At 28.6% G+C, this 9124-nt stretch overlaps 1 protein-coding gene across 3 annotated transcripts in view; it reads right to left on the bottom strand.

Annotated features, from left to right (window-relative positions):
• Positions 1-9124, bottom strand: part of NOVA1 (NOVA alternative splicing regulator 1) — a 145522-nt gene that overhangs the window by 6467 nt on the left and 129931 nt on the right. The window lies entirely within an intron of this gene.

Genomic DNA, 9124 nt, shown 5'->3' with positions numbered 1-9124 from the left:
AAATAATTGAAAATTAGTTTAAGCATAATTAAAGATAGAAATATTACAACTTTAAAGTGACTTTTACCAAATTTTAATAAAGCTATCTTTTAAAAATATAATTTTGTAAGGAAAGAGCAATTTTCAAGTAAAAAATACTAAAACAAAAAATTTCCTTGAATCTTGGTGTGTACTGCAATAGAATTTAAAAAGAGGGAATCATAATTATACATCTGTAGTAACATTTTATATAGCTCCAAAATCACAATGCCATTGATAATTTTTACCTATTGGAGCTTTAAAGAAATCCTTTGCTCTAAAACATATAAAAACAAAGAATGCAAAATTATAAAACAAAATTAATGAAGATAACAGCAGAAAAGTTCTAGCACATAAGTCCTTTCAAAACATTAATTTCATGTTCCTTATCACCTAGAAATTTTTTGATTATTTACAAATACCTTACTTGTTTCATGATGTTTTCAGAGATGAAAGTCAATAAAATTAGTAATAGTATTTTAGTTTTTCAACTGAATAGACAGATAATATTTAATTTAATAATGTAATTAATGAATTATTTCTAAATAATAATTTAAAACTTTTCAATGGCTTTGGGGAGGTTAAGGCTATTTGATAATTATATTACTGATTACATTTATAAAATGACTATCCTCATAAGGCAGGTACTTCTCTTTTTTTTTGGCAGACATAACTCATTTTTAAAATAGGGATTACTAACATATCACCAAACATACTGAAAAATTACTTCAGTCACATGAATATTTACAATTTCTAATGTGATCATAGGATCATTATTATTCAATGTTAAGTATAGGCATGTTTGTTAATTTATACTGAAATATCCAGTAACAAAATAAGCATGGTTTGGTTTATTTAATAGAATCAAGTAGTGTAATAAAAGTAAAACCAGTATGGTATTTCTCAAAAACCCTAAAATTAAAATATAGATATTAACATTTTAAATTACTTTTTGGTAGCACAAAAGATACACGTGACAATGGTTTATATTTATATAGCTCACTGGGTAAATCAAAACCTGTCAATGACAGTGTCACTGACAAAGCATTGAAACAGTTTTCAAAATGGGCACATTGAAATAACTGGTTAAAATCTGAGCAGGAAATATAGTTGTTCAGTTGAGATATTCAATGAGATATTTTATTAGTTGATTTTTAGCAAGCATCATCAATACTATCTTGAAATCACAGATTTGCACATGAATATTTTTTTGTGTGTGGTGCTGGGGATTGAACCCATGGCTTGATGCATGCAAGACAAGGCAAGCACTGTACCAACTGAGCTATATTCCCAGTCCCTATATATGTATATTTTAAAGAAATATATTGTGGATTTCTTTTTGTTCTTGAGGGCAGCAAGCAGTGAAAACTCTAGACTGGGTCAGTTCATCTTACACACATAGGTGCACACACTTGTTATTTTCTTTGTATACAAAAAAATTTACAGTCTTGGCACAATTTTGTTTTGTTCCAGTTTGTTTATATAATTATTCCATTTTGTGAAACATAAGCTAAATTTCCTAGAAACATTTCTTAGAAATGTCAAATATATCACTCATATTACCTCATTAAGTACATTTGGTTTCATAAAGCAGAATGAGACGTATTTTTTTGGGGGGTAACATTTGTTAGTTTTAGTCAGACTTTGTTTTATAGAAAATTAGGTGTCAGAAAAGCTAGCATGTTATAATTGGAAAGTTAAACCATGATTATATTTTATACCAATTACAAAAATGAATTAGAATCATGCTTATGTTTTGTAGCATGCACGTAAAATATTGAGAACATTTATTTTAAAGTTTTAACTATCTGAATGTTAGACATGATCATATTTCATAAATAAGCACCTTTTCTAAAATTCAGAATTTTTTGGAATGAAATGTTGTTGAAAATATTTATGAATTGGGAAATTGTGCTTTAGCATACTTTCAATGAAGAAAAAGTATTAAACAACCAAAGCTTTCTAAAACTCTGTTTTTAAATTATAGTAATTTCTAAAATTATTGTTATTATGTCCAAAGCAATGTAATACATGGTAACAACTCAGGAACAGAATAGTACATGAAAAATCAATTATGGAAACTACTCTATAGGGTATTAATAAAAGGTAATGAAATATAAAATTTTGTAACATCTACTATAAAGTCATTCTATGTTGCTATGATATATGTGAAGATGATATAAATTTATACTATACCACATGTCAAACACTAAATTTACTCTATAAAAGGTTTTCTTTTTTTTTTTTTTAAACTCTAGCACTAATATCCAGAAGAACTAGAAAATTTTACTATGGTACATTATTGAACATTAACTTGTCTTTAAAAAAACTGTTTTCCCCTTGATTATTTTTATCAATGTTAAAAATTCTGAAATAATATATTTATAAACAGTATTGACTTTTAATAAAAGCAAACATCTTCCAAAGTCCATATCTTTAAAAATTGGAGAATTACATCACATCATTTATCTTTGTGTTAAAGATTTCTTTACACAGTATCATCCTCTAAGTTTTAATCATCTGAAGTAATATTAATTAAAAATCTGTCAACCATAATTAATATTTTATCAAGTATTAATATGGACCCCAAATTATGTTGGTGTAGCTGAATTACCCACATATAATAAAAGGTATTTTATGACTTCAGAGCAGATATTGGTAATATTACCCTACTTATATTTGCAATATGTTATATTTCCCAATTTTAGATAATAGCAGGCTAGTTTTACATAGGATTACCAGTTTTAGAAAATTAAAGGAACAAAATGTAAGAAGTTATTAAATTCAAAATTTAAGAAATATATATTTTATAGCCTAGCTGAGGAATATGTCATCCAAATTTTATTTCTGATACAAGGATACAAAAATCCTCTTAGATATACTTGTCTGTTCTCCATAATGAAGATCCTACTAGATATCCATGTCTTTTTTTCTTGAAATAATAAAAATAAATCTTTATCTATTTTCGTGATTAATATTAATCTAATGTGGACACAGGCAAAAACAGACACTCTGAAAAGACACTGAGATGAAAAGAAAGTAATTCATTTGTGTGACAATGAAAAGAGAATAGTGTTATATTTACATTTCATGTGTCAGGCCAGAGTTAAGAGGCATCAATGTGGAAGGTTAGAGATGGTGGGCAATTGAACACTGGTGAGAAGAAAAGAGAAAAGGAGGATGGAGAATTATGTAAAATAGCCTATTTTATTACTTATTTGAGAAAGGCATAAAGCATTTACCAGAGAAAAAGTCTGTGCATTGATAATGTTTCTATATCCACTGACATGATCAGTAGCAAATTTTAATTTTATAGCTGGATTAAGTTTCATTGGTGAAGCCTGCTAATGCAAATGACTGATAAAAAAAGAACTGAAGGAAAATAAACTAGATCTTTAACAGCTTATTGTATCTTGTACATAAGTACACAACTAAATCAGGTATGTTCTTGACAAGTTACAAATTGGTTTCCCCTTCAGAGCTATGATCTATAGATGCTACCATACACTTACCATTTATACATGGCTTACTCTATGGACCAAGCCCTGGGTTGGGAGGTGTAAAGGATATATATGTGACATTGTTCCTGCCTTTAAAGACCTTATAGATTAGTTGTAGAAAACAGTTAAGTTTACTAGTTCAGTAAAGATTTTAGAAGTATCAGCACAGAAGTGCATAAATGAGATGCAAGGTCTAACTAGAAGGAGAAAGGGGTAGGGAAGAAGATCCTTGAGAGGTGGTAACTATGTTCACCTTAATGTCTTAAACATTTTGTACTATAAGTATATTATTTTCTTTTACTATCAAATATATCTATAATTTGGTCAATGTGACTTCTGTACTAGAGAGTCCCTCTTTTAAATCTAAATCCACTTTAATAGAGATGATTTGTTTAAGTAACATTATTTAAGTAAAAGAAACTTTACTTAATTTTTCTTTATTTTAGATATAACTATTATATCAAGTAAATATCAATAAGATTAATAATGTAGTTATACTAACTGTACTATAGGCTGAGTATCTCTAATGCAAAATGATTGGTCAAAAGTGTTTCAGATTTAGCTCTTTTTTTTTTTATTCAATGTATGCATAATGAGCTATCTTGGGGTTTGGGCCAAAGTTTAAACAGGAAATTCACTTACGTGGCATACACACTTTATACCATTAGCCTGAAGGTAATTTTATGTAATATTTTTGACTATGACTTATCACATGAGGCCAGGTGTGGAATTTTTCATGTTGGTGCTCAGTAAGTTTTAGATTTTGCAGTATTTTTGATTTTCAGATTAAAGATGCCCAGCTGCAGCACAAATAGCTTTTCAGAAAAAAAATAAAAGCAATGAAGTGATAATTTGTCTATTTTTAACCACAACATAAAAACTTCTGTGGGAATCCTATGATCAGTATTAAAGTGATTATAAAGAGGAAGGTATTAATATTGATGTTTCTAATTAAAAAATAAATTTAAGACAAATTTACTCCTTTTCAAACAGGGACTTATTGTAGTTTTACAGCTATGAAGAGATGAGATTGTCTCTAGGCATCATTATTTCTTCATCATTGTGATAGGAAGATTATTAAACCATTATATAAAACTGTACCTTAAAAATAGATAATAAGTTCCATTATATTTTGAGATAGCTCAATTAATAGTTATGGATTATTTTATTAGGGCTGCCATATTATTTACTACTTAAGGAAGCTCTAACATTTACAAAGGAATTTCTATCAATAATAGATACCTGTATTTCACTCACTCACTCACCTCTCTCATTAATTCCACTGTCATCCAATCTTTCTTTAGGCAGCTGTTTCTGTTTTCCTTGTCTCCAAGAGTGGAAACATGACCCAGACCTGAGATAGCACTATTTCTATACCTCTGGCAGTTACTGATTTTAGCTTGAGTACATGACACAAGAAGGTCGCTAACTAGAGATTGTTGATGCTGCTGGGGTAGAGGTGCTCATGTTCCTGATCTAGAAGAATACCATCCTGGCATTGCTAGTAACTGTCTTGCCACCACATTATAAAAGTAAGAACCTGACTGAAAAGAGACTTAGATAAAAGGAGACTCCAAAATTGAAAAGGGATGCTCCAAAAATGCAAAGTGAAATTTCTCACAGCATTTGGCATTTGAATTTAACAATGTCTAAAGCCAGCGCAGTCAATAACAATTCTCTATTAACTCCCTATTTTTTAAACTATAATTTGTAATTGGTGAAACCATCTTTGAAAATAATATATTCATGTTTCATCAAATGATATATCATGTATTATTTGCCTATTAGAATTTGACAATTAATAGTCAAGATTAATTTACCGTTACCAAGATATATTCTACATAATCTAACAGGATAAATATCTTACATTTTCCTAACGTATAACAACCCATTACTGGAGTGCCACTTAGTAGTGACCAATTCAGGAAGATTGTCCTGTTTTGAGGGATCTATATTGAATTGTTGACCAAGGCTAATTGAAAATATGGTATCTTTTTAAATTATGTACTTTAAATAAATTCATAAATGACTGCTTTACTGAAATGTTCTTATTTGACAAAATGTGTACAACAGATTAAATAAATTATCCAGACAGAATTTAAAATGTCACTCTTTTCTCCTCAAGACTTTTTAATCTACTTACCTTTGATAATCAAATCAAAGGCAGAATAGTTTTCATAGGAACGTATAATGTGTATTATAAAATGTTATAATTGTTTTTTACAATGTATCTTTGTCTTTCACCTATCATTAATAGTGATCTTAAATCTGGGAGCCAGCTCTGACTTCTGTTGCTCCAAAGATCTTTCTATGTGAGATGCTGAATTTTTTCTCTGAAAAGCTTCTTGTCCAATCCTACTTCTTTATCTTAGCTAAAGTAGTGTGAAATAGAGAAAGAATCTAGAATGGGCAGTTAATAGATACCTGGTTTCTCCTTTGTGACCTTTGTGAAATCACTGCAGTTTAATCATCTATAAAATCATGCAATTTAATAAGATTGTGGATGAAGAGCTTCTGTTTTAGCAATTATGAAAAAATTCTATTCACAATCCTTCAATAACACCCCATACAACCTCTTCACTGAATATCCAGACTCATATGCAGACATAAAAAGTTCTCCAGACCCTGTCTTCAACATGTCTTCCCAGGTTCATCTTTTATGACAAATAGCTTAATCTAAATTAAACTTTACCTCCTTATTCCTGAATAGACTACATATTAATAGTTTTCATATCTTTGTTCATTCTGTTTAATTGACATAGTGATTACCTATGTTCCTACAATGTTCTTTCCTTCAAAATGTGTATAATTTTGCTTGCCGAAATCTTATATGTCTTGTAGGCAGTTAAACTGCAATATACTTTTTAACCTCAAAACTCATTCTCTAAAACCAGAGTGTCATAGTACTTTCTACTTTTCCTATTGTTAACTTATGCTGCCTATACAACAACAGATATCTTATCTGTCTTATAAAAATTTACTTTCCTAAATGCCAGGATTATTTACTTTTGCATTTTCTATTTGTACTTAAAGTTACCAACTGAAAAAATGCTTTAAAAAGCCAAAAACTTTTAAAAAATGGGTTTATATAGAAATTAAACAATAAATCATTTGAAAGATGATTCATTCTGGCCACAAAGCTGTGTGTGTGTGTGTGTGTGTGTGTGTTGTGTGTACACAAATCAGTTGACTTTGGTTTCTTAAAACAAAATTAAACTATTTTATCATCCCTATACTCTAAAAATCCCAAAACTATATAATAAGCAAACAGAAGTATAGAAAAGGTAAATGTGCAGATAATTTTAATGCTATCAGAAAACGACTAAAACCAACAACAGAGGCTTATCTTCACTTAAAATCTAATTACATTATAATAATTAAATAATTGAATATGCAATATTTGCCTTCTTCCTAAATTTATATCAATGTATTAAGTTTTTCCTGCATGTATTATAGTTTCTTACTCATTAAGATGTGGCTAGTCTACACTAGCCATAAAACTTGCCATCAGAGTCATTCTAAAAGTCCAGAATACAATTATTTCACTATTTACTTGATTAAATGCTGAACTATACAATTTAGCCGGATGGCTCAAATGACAGTGTCTAGTGAATTATAATGCTAACTCTTAACAGGTATAACGTACTCCTACCTTTGATATTGATTCAAACAATTGTATTTTTAACTCAAAATATCTGATATGTAAGACTGAGTGTCTTTAGAAGTTTTGTAAAAATTGTACCTCCTATTATTTCTTCTTCTAAAGGGACATACTTTATTTTCCCCTCTGGCTTCATGATGTGACAGAATATGACATGTAGTATAAAGGATTTTTCTTCTGCATTTTAGAAGAAGGCAGAAAATGAATAATAATCCCCACAAAATTTTCAGAGGCAAAAAATGTAACCTATTTATTTTTTCACTTAACACATTATTTCATTTTTCCCTAACGCATTATTCAAATAATACTTTTTCTTTCTGTGAATGCTACATATTATAAAGATGTATCATATTATGTCTCAGAGAGAGTTACATTTAGGAATGAGAAAATAGGAAAATAATCCATGCTTTCTACTAGAAAAGAAAGAGAAGCACTTCAAAGTACTCCTGTCATGTTGAGATGATAAGTACTAAAAAAACTACAAGAGTCAAATAACTATGAAGAAACTATGAAGGTCATACATGATAAACTATTCCAGAGTATTCCAGAGTAGTCTATTATTTAAAAATTAATATTGGATATTGCTTCTTAATGATTACTAAATCAGACTTTACTACATTGAGGTCTTTATGTGTCACTATTATCCACATGTCAGATTATCAAAAAGCTCTTTGAAAATATTAGTATTATTATTATTGTTATTATAATTATCATTTAAATTCTGTCTTAGCCTACCTTTTTCAGAGCATAGATGAACGACCTTGTGTTCACAGTTCTTAATTATGAAAAAAAATTGTTTAAGATATTTGCATTTTGATATGAAAAATTTGTTTTAAATTTAATATTTTAAATAGAATATACTAGTCAAATTAAAAAGTGAAAAATAGTTGTCAACTTAAAGTTAGTAACTGTGTTCAATGAAGCAGATTGTGAGGGAAAAGGGTGAAAGACAAGGAGAGAAGAAATTGTACTTTGGACATTTTAAGTTTGAAATGCCTATCAGACACCCAAGTGAAGATGTCAAGTAGATGAATGAATATGGGTCTGGAGAACAGAAAAAATTGAGAGTTAACTTCAAATTAAATCATAGGAATGGATGGTTATTACCTAGGGAGAGGTAAGAGTGAGCCAACAATTAAATAATAAAAATTAAGTAATAGGAAAATAAAATATTTAACTCCTAAAGCAATCAAAGATACGTATGTAAAGCAGCAACACTCATTATTATGGAATAAACAAACCACATGTAAACAAGGAAGAAGTTGAAATATTAATAGTTTTCTTTTTAAAAATATTTGTGGCAGTATATATTGCCTTTCAGAAATCACACTGTAGCATTTATCAAGTTATAGAATGAGTACAAAATTAACTTTTGCAATCTTTTTTGGAAATTAAAATTTCCCCAAATTTCCCAAATCAAATTTTGGCAAAGTTGTATACATAGTTTACTTCAGTGTCTTACTAGTTAACGGAGGTGATAATTTCCTATCACAAATAAGCATCATTAAGAAAATAAAAATATCCTGAATTATTATATCATTAATAGTAGTAATAAGTAATAATATATAACAGGTTACAGAAGCATGTTTATACTTAAACAAATTGTACTACTTAATCATAGAACTAAGTTTCTTTCATATACACAGATTAAAGTAGTTCACTTTCAATATTTAATGAATCACAAAATTACATTAATTTATCATGTTTATTTAGGTTAAAAGAAATTTGAATTTAGCTAATGAAATAGAACTTTTTCAAACATCTTTTAAAAACATCACAATTATCAGTTTGTACTTTTTCAAAAGAAATGAAAGTACTATCTTATGAAAAAAACCAATAACTAAACACTCGCAAAATGAAAGAAAATATGAAAAAGATAACTAGAAAATTCCTAATTCAAAGAAGATTAAATAATTAGAATAACAAATAACCAACAAGTTTAATT

The sequence above is a fragment of the Spermophilus citellus genome (genome assembly GCF_964194105.1).
Source record: "Spermophilus citellus genome assembly, chromosome: 4".
NCBI lineage: Eukaryota > Metazoa > Chordata > Mammalia > Rodentia > Sciuridae > Spermophilus > Spermophilus citellus.
Note: the sequence above shows the minus strand (reverse complement) of the source record. Positions and strands in the feature narration are given on the sequence as shown.